Source organism: Vulpes vulpes, chromosome 1 (assembly GCF_048418805.1).
Source record: "Vulpes vulpes isolate BD-2025 chromosome 1, VulVul3, whole genome shotgun sequence".
Classification (NCBI taxonomy): Eukaryota; Metazoa; Chordata; class Mammalia; order Carnivora; family Canidae; genus Vulpes; species Vulpes vulpes.
Window position 1 is genome coordinate 35,564,365 of NC_132780.1, and position 12,070 is coordinate 35,576,434.

General features: G+C 38.9%; 1 long non-coding RNA gene across 1 annotated transcript in view; it reads right to left on the reverse strand.

Moving 5' to 3' along the window:
• Positions 1-12,070, reverse strand: part of LOC140599464 (uncharacterized) — a 48,737-nt gene that overhangs the window by 32,399 nt on the left and 4,268 nt on the right. Inside the window, exon 2 of the long non-coding RNA XR_012002354.1 lies at positions 5,056-5,170. This is a non-coding gene — a long non-coding RNA (uncharacterized lncRNA). The remainder of the gene's footprint in view (positions 1-5,055; positions 5,171-12,070) is intronic.

Genomic DNA, 12,070 nt, shown 5'->3' on the forward strand with positions numbered 1-12,070 from the left:
GACATCTTTATCCAGACTCTTCTCAATGGTCTCATCTATCAAGTAACAATAGTGGCAGGAATAAAGTTGGTATAATGGCATTAAGCTTTATCTGGTCTAATAGCATTGCTGATTGTTAAAACTTCCAGCCACAAAAACCAACTGCTTGCACCACACCTCTGGGAGATCAGCCAGCCACTTGGTAGAGTGAAGAAACTGATTTGTCTTCTCAAAAATAGACATTTATTCTGAATGTGGATTTTGCCTTCTGTGCCGCCAGCCATGCTTCTGTCCACATCACCACTCTTGGACTCTCCATTAAAGACCAAAAAAAAAAATACCACTTATAACTAATGAACTCAATTTTATAGCAAAGAAGTAAAACAATAAGTACCACTTACAGGAGTCACTGATCTTATGGTGTTCTCCATCACTCAAAAGCAGTTGACTCGACTGAACATGGAACTGCCAGTTGAAGAGTCATAACATTAGATGGGAGTTTGGGTTGCTCTTCTATAGTTTGCTCTAAATAAGTAAATAATATATTGTGTTGTTTCTCCCATAGCCAAAATATACAGGCCCAGGATTATATTCATCTTCTTAAACTGACATCATAAAGTACCACAGACCAGGTGGCTTAAATGACCAAAATTTATTTTCTCACATCCTGGAGGCTGGAAGTCTGAGATCAAGGTTCAGGTTCCTATTAAGACCCATGAGGAAAAGATCTGTTCCAGATTTCTCTCATTGACTTGTGGATGTCCTTCTTCTCCCTGTGTCCTCATTTCATTTTTCTACATGTATCTGTGTCCAAATTTCCTCTTTTATATAAGGATACCAGTCAATTTGGACCCAACTTAATGACCTCATTTTAACTTGATTTCCTCTGTAAAAATCCTATTTCTAAATATGGTCACAATCTCAGATATGGGGGATTGTGACTCAACATACAAACTTTTGAGGAGGTCACAGTTCAGCCCATAACAGGGACCAGGGAGCAGGATTTGGAATGGCACTTATCAATGCTACCCCTAATAACTCCTGACACAATTTTTGTTTTCCATTCTGGTTGTCTTTGGGCTCAGCTTATTTAGAGATCTTAGTACCTAAGGGTGAAAGAACAACTTTAGCTGACAAAATAATTGACCTAGAAAGTAAGAATCCTACCTGATTATTCTGAGCTCCTCAGTCCACTGAATGTGTGAGTAAAAGGGCTGGGGGAAAATTTTGTCGGTTGAGGTGACAGATTCTAATAGTCAAAAGGAAAAGCGATTGCTACTCCACAATATGAGCAGAGAAGCTTCTCAGAATCATGTCTGAAATGATTCCTCTGGATCCTCTCCTAGTACTGCCATATCCAGCAGTAATAGTGAGCAACTATAGCAACCTCATAAAGACAGGACCACTAAGGCTCAGACCCATGGGAAATAGAAGTACAGGTTACATGCTCACCGAAGGTTAAAGGAATGTAGAATGGGGAGTGAGAAAAGGAAACTGTTAACATGGGTTGTAGACATGATGATCATAGCATGCATATACTCATAGTTTCTTCTTTGCTCAAATATACTAACTATTCTTTTCTTTTTAAGAAAAATCCCTTTCCCCTATTATTCTACATATGGTACATTCATGGTGATTAACATAAATTTAGTTATGGGACACCAAGACAGGGTTACAGCTAGCTAGGATAGGGATCAGCAAACTTTTATTGATAAAGGGTCCAGTTTTAGTGAGTATTTTCAGTGAATATTTAAGACTTCATTAGTCATACTCTAATCTCTAGCAATGGCTCAATTCTGCCTTTGGGGCAAAAAAGCAGCCACAGACAATCCATAAACAAATGAGTATGGCTATGTTCCAATAAAACTTTATTTACAACAGGGGCACCTAGCTGGCTCAGTCCATGGGGTACATGACTCTTGATCTTAGGGTTCTAAGTTTTGAGCCTCACATTGGGTATAGGGATTACTCAGAAATAAAATTTTCTAAAACAACAACAACAACAACAAAAAGTATTTACAACAAAATGAGCAATGGACTGGATTTAACCTGGAAACTGGTTTGCCAAATCCTCAATTAAAGGATAAGTGTGCATCAAGATATTTGCAGTAACTGGTAAGACTTTGATTCTCCTCTTTGGGAAGAGGGAAAGGAGTCATTGCATTTTGTTTTACAGAAAAATGTTTTTGTTGTCATTGTTGTTTTGAAATTTAATTATTAGTCTTCATGGACCAGGCTAGACTGGGAAGATATTACAAATTTGCTTACTCGATTCCTAATCCCAACCCCTTTTCACCATGTTTTCCTATACAATAGAGAATGAGAAGCTAACACTTCACTTTTGAGAATCCATTTTAGCTGGGGCTATGCATGTGACCAAAAAAGAAGCATTCATTCAAGACCTGAGAGTAGAAATGAATAAAGGAAATACAGAAGCACTCAGGAAGATTAGATGTTCAGAGTGTTTGGTTCTCTTAGGGCTAAAATGGTGGAGATTTTACAGTGCGAGCCCTAAAACCACTGGAGCAGAGCAGAAAGCAGCATCAGAGGGAAAATGCACTAAAAGAGTTTTTGGCAGGATAGGAGATTTCTTTAGGCTGCACCGCTTCCAACTGAGCATCCAAGGCTGGTTTACTGCCCTCCAAAAAAGTTGAATACTAAAAATAACTAATTGTTATTATATGAATCTCTCCTCTTCTGAATAAGGATTCCGTTTTAATAATGTTTTATTACCCAGAAACTAATATAATGCCTAATACATAGTTGGCACACATGAAATTGTAGTGAACTGAAATGAGAGCCTCGTCAATACTCAGAATAGAAAGGATCATTGCCTGAGGTCTGGAGAATTTGGTAATGGTCATATCACTTTTCTTTTTTCCTTTTTTTTTTTTTTCTTTTTTCCTATATCAGCCAACCTCTGGGGCTTTGGCTAGGGAAACTAATAACACAAGAACTCTAAAACAAAGGCTCAAAAATGGAAGACACAGATTTCATTGGGTTAAAACTTTACCTTTTACAAGCAAAACCAGGTCTCGGGCCAATAGCGCAAGATGTCTGCAAGACAGCTAGTGTGTGTGGGGAGGAGGTGCACACGTGTGTGTAAAATCATTAATTTACATTGATAGCTAATAATAATTAATTTACACTGAACATCTCAGTGCCAAAGGCTAGATTTTGGAAGGGAGGGTGTTAATGGTATATCTACCATGTATTAAGTAGCACGCTTCAAATCCATTTTCTTACTTAATCCATACAACACTACAAAGTGGGTATTATTTCATCTTGACTAACATAGGTATCATGAGAAAATGAGGAGTGGGCTTGGTTAAGTAACTAGTAACAGACATTTATTGAAACGCCATTCTTAAAGTGGTTCCTTCTCCCCATAGCCACAGGCATAGTACAGGCTTTTCCTTTTGCCTAGAATGTTCTGCATGCACAATTTCAACTCATGCAACTAATGATTATTTATTCATCCTTAATTTCTCAACCTAAACATTGCTTACTCAGAAAAGCCATCCCTGACTCCCTGGCCACCTCAGGTAGTCTCACTGTTCCCTGTGCTGTTTCTTCTCAGCCTGTATCACAGTTTTCAACGACTGACTGTATGGCCATTAGATTTGTCTGTCTGATTGGCTAATGTTTATGCTACATAGATCTGTTGCTTCCTATTCCCAGGGCCCAGCACAGAACCTGGCACACAGAGGCACTCAGGAAGTAGTTCTGAATGAACAAACAAATAAATGAATGAATAAATGAACACCATGTCCCAAGGTGACTGCTAAACACTTTACCTTAATTATCTCATTCAATCCTCAAAACAAACGTATGGGCTATGTCCTATTTTTGTCCCTGTTTTGCAAATAAAACAGCTAAAGAGCAGAAATATAATAGCTTGCCTAGGCTCATATACATAGTGAGTGTTGGAGTTGAGATTTAAGTCTGGTATCGCTCCACTATACTATATCGCTGTATATATTTCGATGGCATCTTCAAATAGACTTTTATTGCCAATAACATAAAAGTAAAAAATAAGTCACTATAAGACAAGCAAACAACCACAAACATAGTTTTATCACATGTAAAGGCTGTTAAATGGAAGAAAACGCAGTATCAGAGTCAGGCTTAAGACTTTTTCACACTTTTGTGGCAAGAAAGCAAAACGGAGGATTTCAGAAAACAAACTCGCAGGAGGGGTTTAAAAATAGCTCAACAGATCTTACCATACACACTGAACTTCTATAACACCATGATTTAAAACACTAGCCATTTTAGGCTTTTGCAAAAAAGAAAAAAAGTAACCAAATAAGAAGTTATAAATAGATAAGTAAATTATCTTCCATATTATTTCACTTTTCTGGAACATTTTTTTCACAAATTCCATCATCTGGGCTATTTCACTTGCAAATTAACTTTCATTTATGAATATATGTATTTAAACATAATGTTAAATGAATGTATAAATGTGGATCTTTGTTTGTTTGACTTTTGCAATCTCTCAATCTTCCCTCTATTCCCATGAGCTCTTACTCCCACCCCACGAGAATTCACTTTTACAATCTAGTCTTTACCCTTTCCTGTATTATTTATGCTCACATAATTCTATTTAATCCTATATATATACTTATCCATACACATCTAATATTACAGAGACAAGCTTTTTGGTCATTGTTTTACAAGAGGGAGTTCACATCAACTATGCTTTTCTGCATCCTGCTTTTCTCCCTCAAACCTTCATGAAAATTCTTCCAGGTTGACTGGGATTGCTCTAGCTAATTCTTCTTAAATGGCTGCATAATATTCCATGGTCTATATATAATTTATAGTAGTCCCTCTCCCTTATCTATACAAGATATGTTCCAAGACTCCTAGGAGATGCCTGAAACCGTGCAAAGTACTCAACCCCATATATACCGTTTTGTCCTATACACACATACTTGTGATAAAATTTAATTTATAAAGTAAGCATGGTAAGAGATTAACAATAACAACTAGGACGATTATAACAATATACTGTAATGAAAGTTATGTGAATGTGGTCTCCCTCAAAATATCTTACTATCCTGTACTCACCCTTCCTGTGATGATGTGAGACGATAAAAATGCGTACGTGATAAGATCAGATGAGGTGAATGATGTATTTTGTCAGGAGGATGGTCCACTTCTGGGCACAGTTACCCTTCGGTAACTGAAAGGGAAGAAAGCAAAACCTCGGGTAAGCAGGGACCGCTGTATTCAGTCCTGCTCCTATTGATAGGAAATGTTCTTTTCCTCTGGGCCACTAGAGAGCACCATTGGAGCAGTGTCAAGTTCAGTAAAGTTGAGGGCAGACAACTGGAGACCTATTTGTTATCAGATCTGCATCTTCATCTTCACTGGCTTGATCCAGATTTTGTTCATTCTCAGCTCTGGGAACCAAGAATTCTCTCGCTTCCTCCAATCGGTATCTTACCATTCCATCCCCAGGCGGATGATAATAGACTCACTGGGGTTCTTTTTCAGATGCCCCACAGTTGTTCAAAGACCCAAATGGCAAGGACTGCAGAAATATTATAATGGGCGTAGCCAATAAGAACAACTACTCTCACTGCTGTCACTGTAATTACTACGATTTATGAAAAACAAAAAATTGCCAGTAATCAGGCTAAGATAAGAGCTTGACACACGTCACCTCACTTTATAGTTACAACAATCCTGTGAAGTAAGCACAACCATTACCCCATTATAAAGATAAAGTGTGTGGTATAGAGATAACACACACCCAGAGCCAGACCCTTAAGAAATCCCACAGATTCTCTTCGTGTTTCTGTATTAAGTCTGTCACTGTGTGGCCTCTCCTGGATCTCCATGTTCAACTGCCAACACCACTTGTCTCAACCCAAACCCAATCCAAATTCCCTACAGTTTTCCAAAGACCGCAGAGTTCCTATGATGTTGCATTTATTATTGCTGCTGTCCTGTATGCCTCCCTCAGCTTCCCAGATCTTCAGAGTCAGACTACATTTTTCCTGGTCTCTGGAGCTTACCCAGGTAGACATAAATACCCCTTGTACCTCAAAATAATGGGGAAAGTTGCTTGCTTATCTCATTCTCCTACTAGAAAGTTCTAAAGCCAAGTCTCAACTGTTCTCAGTATCTCTGTAGTGGTACAGTGGTTGGCACATAGTAGATGTTCCATACATGGTAATTAAGGAATAAATGACTGAATCCACGAACTAGAAAGGCCCTTTCTTTTAAAACTTAGAGTCAAACCCAATCCTTAGCAGCATAAAATAAATACATAAAAGCCAAAAGACTTGGGTCACTTCCTTTCAGAGAGGATTTCTGTGACAAATCCATTTCCCAAGCCAATAAGCCACAAATAAAGAGCCCCTGGCTTTTTTGTTCTCTAGCTAGCCTGTAGGTCTGGACAGTTAAAATTGAAGGAAGAGCGTGTGCCAGGCTATTCACACATGCCTAGGGTCTGCTGTTAGTTGCTGCTGAGAGATAAGATGAAAATTTGTATTAGAGTGGAAGTACTTCAGGCTGCAGAATTACACAGCAGCTGTGAGGAGAAGGGGTAGGGAAGAAAATTTGCCTTTCATCAGAAAAAAATGTGGTAAAAACGGATATTCTTTTTCTCTTTAAAAACACATGCAGAAACTGTTTGGCCTGGTCGGTCTTATTATTTCCTCTTGCAAAAAGCTTGCCAGTCCTCCTGGGTGAAGAAATGAAGACCGAGCGATGTGAAAGCCTTTGGGGCCACAATTAGAAATGTTCTTTCTCATGTGGTGTTTTCTTCCCTGTAAACTCCAGATACCACTAATGAGAGTGCCCAATTATTACATCTGTTGACCAGGGGCAGTACTCTTTGCTGCCCGGTAAATACAACATTGTCTGGCAGCTCATTCTAATGAGAAACTGGATTATTTGCCCCTGAATACAGTCAAGAAGTCAAAGTCTAAATTGAACTTGCAACCACAAATGCATATATTCGGAGGTACAGTTAAGAGATCTTTGGAGAGGGGCACCTGGGTGGCTCAGCAGTTGAGCATCTGCCTTTGGCTCAGGTCGTGATTCCAGGGTCCTGGGATTGAGTTCCACTTGGGCTCCCCACAGGGACCCTGCTTCTCCCTCTGCCTATGTCTCTGCCTCTATCTCTGGATCTCTCATGAATAAATAAATAAATCTTAAAAAAAAAAAAGAGAGAGAGACAGAGATTTTTGGAGGGGGCTTGGGTGGCTCAGTCTGGTAAGCATCAGACTAGTGATGTCGGCTCAAGATCATGATCTCATGGGTAGTGAGATGGAGCCCCACATCTGCCTCCCAGCTCAGTGGGGAGTCTGCTTGAGATTCTCTCCTGCCCCCCCCCTACTTTCTCCCTCCACCCCCCCCCCCCAGATAAATAAATCTTTTTATAAAAGAGAGAGAGAGAGAGGCCTTTGGAGAGTTTTTCTCCTTCTCTGGCAGAAGCTGACTTTCTACTTGTTTGCATGTTGCAAATCTGATCAAATAGAAATGTGAATTTTTTCCTCTTCATGCCCCCAAATTTGAAATGCATGTTTAATATCACAGAATCAAAAATTTGGATGGAAGCTCTAAACACCAGCAAGCTCTGCCACACGGACAAAATTCTACTCAACTCATTCCTGGAAGCAAACCACCCACCCTTTTCTCAGAAATATCTCAAAGGAACATCACACATCGGTGCATCCTGCTATCTCTTGGCACAATTTGCTTCCTTGAAGCTCACATACCATTGTCTTCATTTCCTCTGCTGCTCAAGTAGGAGCTTAGTTTTTCCCACTGTCTCCAGCATCAATGTGGGCTTTTAGACTGTAGGAAGATCTGTCTGTAGACAGGTCCCTGAACACTTTGTGCTGTTTTGTGTCTTTGCACCTACTCTGCCATCTGCCTGGAAATCTTCTCTTTACCTATGATCCACCCTCTCCCACATTATGAACCCCTACTGAATCTCCAACACCCAGGTCCTTTGTGAAGAGCTTCCTCCACATCATGTTTTCTCACTCTCCAATCTAAGATACAAATTACCAGGTCCTGCATGCTACCAAGAGGTCTCCTAAAATGGTGCTATCCAAAATGTAGTCTTTAGACCAGAAGCAGTAGCATCACTCGGGAGATTATTGACACTGGGCATTCACAGGTTCCACTTCTGACCTAATGAGTCCTTATATCTGAGGGTAGGGCCTGGGAATCTGGGTTTTAACAAACTTGCTTGAATTTAAAAAACACTGTTCTACAATAATTTAATTTCAAATAACCTTTGGTAGATATAGATTTAATACTCTTGACAGACCAGAAGGTTCATGACATGGAGCCAATCACTTTACAGAACAAAATTAGAACAAAATTGAAGGTCATTTAATGAAAAAATATATATAATAGCTCAGACTGTACATATCACTAAAATTCTCACTCTTCATTCTTAATTACAGACATATTTTGAGGGAGGAATTGTATGGCAAATTTGGAAAGCCACTGATACCTCCCATAAGAATGCCAATGGTCAACGTTTTTATCTTTTTAATATTATATTGGAATTATTCCTTTGTATGTTTCTCTCATATTACCATAAACTCTAGATCTTTCTCTTACTCATTTCAAAATGAATAAGCACAGGCCCTGACACACAGTTAGCATTTATGATGTTAATTAAAACAATGAACAAGGGACGCCTGGGAGGCTCAGTCGTTGGGCACCTGCCCTGGGCTCAGGTCATGATCCCGGGATCCGGGATCAAGTCCCACATCAGGCTCCCTGTGGTGAGCCTGCTTCTCCCTCTGCCTATGTCTCTGCCTCTCTCTCTCAGTCTGTGTCTTTCATGAATAAACAAGTAAATCTTTAAAAAAAAAAAAAACAATGAAAGAATATTCACACAGAGCATTTTCTGAATCCTCACTGCCGCTTTTAGATAATATAGTCATCAAACTTAGTTTTGATTTGGCCTCTGAAAATAGTTTTGGCTTACACTACTGTTTTTTGAACTGACATCCCTAAACTAACCAACTGCATCAGCATCGTCTGGGATGTATATCCTGTGCAGATTCCTAGACCCACCCTACAATATTGTTCCTGAATCTCCAGTTTGTGGAATCCAAAAATCCCAGGAGATTCTTATGTAGACAAAGTTAGAGAAACATTGATATGTGTGGTTACCCCAATCTGCAGCACTCTGAAATTGGTCACTAACCATAGAATAAGGAAAAACTTCCCTAGCCAGAAGACTCATTATCTAAATTCAGTAAGGAGGAGGCCTAAAGAGATAGGAAAGAAAGCAAGAATCCCATAGAGAAATTTCATTATGCAAAGATGCAAACAGTCCCATGTGTTCCATTGTATGTTTGAATTGAAATCCATACCTTTGTCAATAGTTGCTTTGGGAAGTGGGAAAAGAGTTTTTAAGAAGTTTCTTTTGCCACACTTACATAAGAAACCAGTGGAATACTCTCCCAGGAATTTAAATCAAGGGAAGGAAAACAAGTAGAAGAATTAGGGGAATTGTTTTTCAAAAATAAAAGAGAAAAGCCAAACATGGAGTTATATGTTCTTCTCAAACCCCTTCTCTCAAAAGAGTCTGAATGCAAAGGCCCCATAGACATCAGTTTACCACGGTATGATCTCAAGAGGTTGAAAATTTGACATCTGTTACCTGAGACTTCTTTAACTGGAGATGTGTTCTCCTGTCCTACAATTTAAGAGAATATCTAAAACATAAATACACTAAAGGAGGAAAAACACCCACCTTGGCTTAAACTCAAAATACAATATGGGAAGAGAGTGGTAAGGGTATGTAGTTTTTATAATATCCCTAATCACCCCATAAAAACAGACAGAGCCAAACCAACAAGCCACATACAGTATCTATAACATTAAGTAATAAGTTATTCACATGAATTCCAGAATTGGAGTAAATGAGGACAAAACACAAAGACTCATATATTATTAGCATCTATATAGGTAGAAGCCAAAGGAAGTAAGGGGACATCTAGTAGATCTGAGAATAAGATGACTCAAGGATTGCCTATATTTTTTTTCTTTAATTTATTTGAGAGAGAGAGAGAACACAGGGGAGAAAGGCATAGAGAAAGGGAGAGAATCTCAAACAGACTCCCTGCTGAGTGCAGAGCCCAATGCAGGCATTGATCTCATGACCCTGAGATCAGATCTGAGCCCAAACCAAGAGTTGGCCACTCAACTGACCACACCATCCAGGCTCTCTGCCAATATATATTGACTGGAAAGTGTAGGTGGCCAATTTGAGGACCACAACTAAACCAGAAGGGTTATTTGCATGTGAGTGCAATGAGATGGCAGGAAGATTTTAAGAATCTGGATTAATCTGGGACTTAGCCATGGAAGTGAACTTGCCAAAGTGTTATTCCAGGACAAAGCTCTGTACTAGGGAGAAACTACTGGGGATATAACCTTTTTTTTAAGATTTTATTTATTTATTCATGAGAGACAAAGAGTTAGAGGCAGAAACATAGGCAGAGGGAAAAGCAGGCTCCCCACAGGGAGTCCAATGTGAGACTCGACTCGATCACAGAACTCCAGGATCATGCCCTGAGCCGAAGGCAAACACTCAACCACTGAGCCACCCAGTCATCCCAGGGTTCTAACCTTTGACAAAGAGATGGAGGAAGAAAAGAGAGGATCCAAAGAAAGTGGAGATGAGGAACAAAACCAGGAGATCTTTTGTTTTGTTTTGTTTTTTGTTTTGTTTTTTAATTTTTTATTTATTTATTTATTTATGATAGTCACACAGAGAGAGAGAAAGAGAGAGACAGAGAGGCAGAGACATAGGCAGAGGGAGAAGCAGGCTCCATGCACCGGGAGCCCGAAGTGGGATTCGATCCCTGGTCTCCAGGATTGCGCCCTGGGCCAAAGGCAGGCGCTAAACCGCTGCGCCACCCAGGGATCCCAGATCTTTTGTTTTGAACAAAAACAATAAAACAACAGAAAGACAGAACTCTATAGCAATCAAGCTAGAAAACTATCCTGATCCATTCCTTCCCCCAAAAGTTTAGGAAAACTAATCTCATGTGAAAATGAGCAACAGCAAAGAAATATAGTTGAATTCTACACAACTGTTTTATAAGAAAATATAAGATTAGGCAGAAGAAAATATCTCTATAGATAATGAAAGCTCTCCAGAAAAATGGCCACAGACAGATGAAAACTATAACTTAATATTTTTCAGATGAATTAATGGAAATTTTTTCATGATAGTGTATGAAAAAAATTCAACATCAATCAGAATTAAAGAAAACTCAGAAATGAGGTGATAGAACTAAGGACAAAATAGAAAAAAAAATTTAAGTCATTTCAAAATGAAACATGAATCACATCACAAGATATCCAAATGGCCAATAATAATGTGAAAAAATGCTCAGTGTCACTAGTCATCAGAAAGTCAAATTTAAGCCATAGCAAAATATCACTTTGCCTCCATTAAAAGGGCTAAAATTAAAAAGACTGATGATACCAAGTACTAGTAAAGATGTGACAACAAACTCTTATATACTAGTGATGGGAATGTAAAATGGTATAACTCCTTTAGAAAACTGCTTAGCATTTTCTGATACATATAAAAATGCATCTGCCCTATGATCCAACAATTTGGCTCCAAGCTATATTTTCCAAGAGAAATGAATGCATATGTTCTCACAAAGATTTATACAAGAATGTTCATCACAGTTATCATTTATAGGGCAGCCCGGGTAGCTCAGCAGTTTAGTGCCGCCTTCAGCCCAGGGCGTGATCCTGGAGACCCGGGATCGAGTCCCATGTCAGGCTCCCTGCATGGAGCCTGCTTCTCCCTCTGCCTGTGTCTCTACTTTTCTCTGTGTGTGTGTGTCTCTCATGAATAAATAAATAAAACTTTAAAAAAAACAGTTATAATTTATAATAGCTGAAATCTGGAAACACCACAAATGTCCATCCACAGAAAAAATAATAAATTGTGTTGTATATACATGAACTGCTATAAGATTTTAAGAGGCTGGATATTATATTGGATATTTTTTATTAATCTCAAAAAAACATTACTTTGAGTAGAAGAAGTCTGGCACAAGAGTATATGTAATTA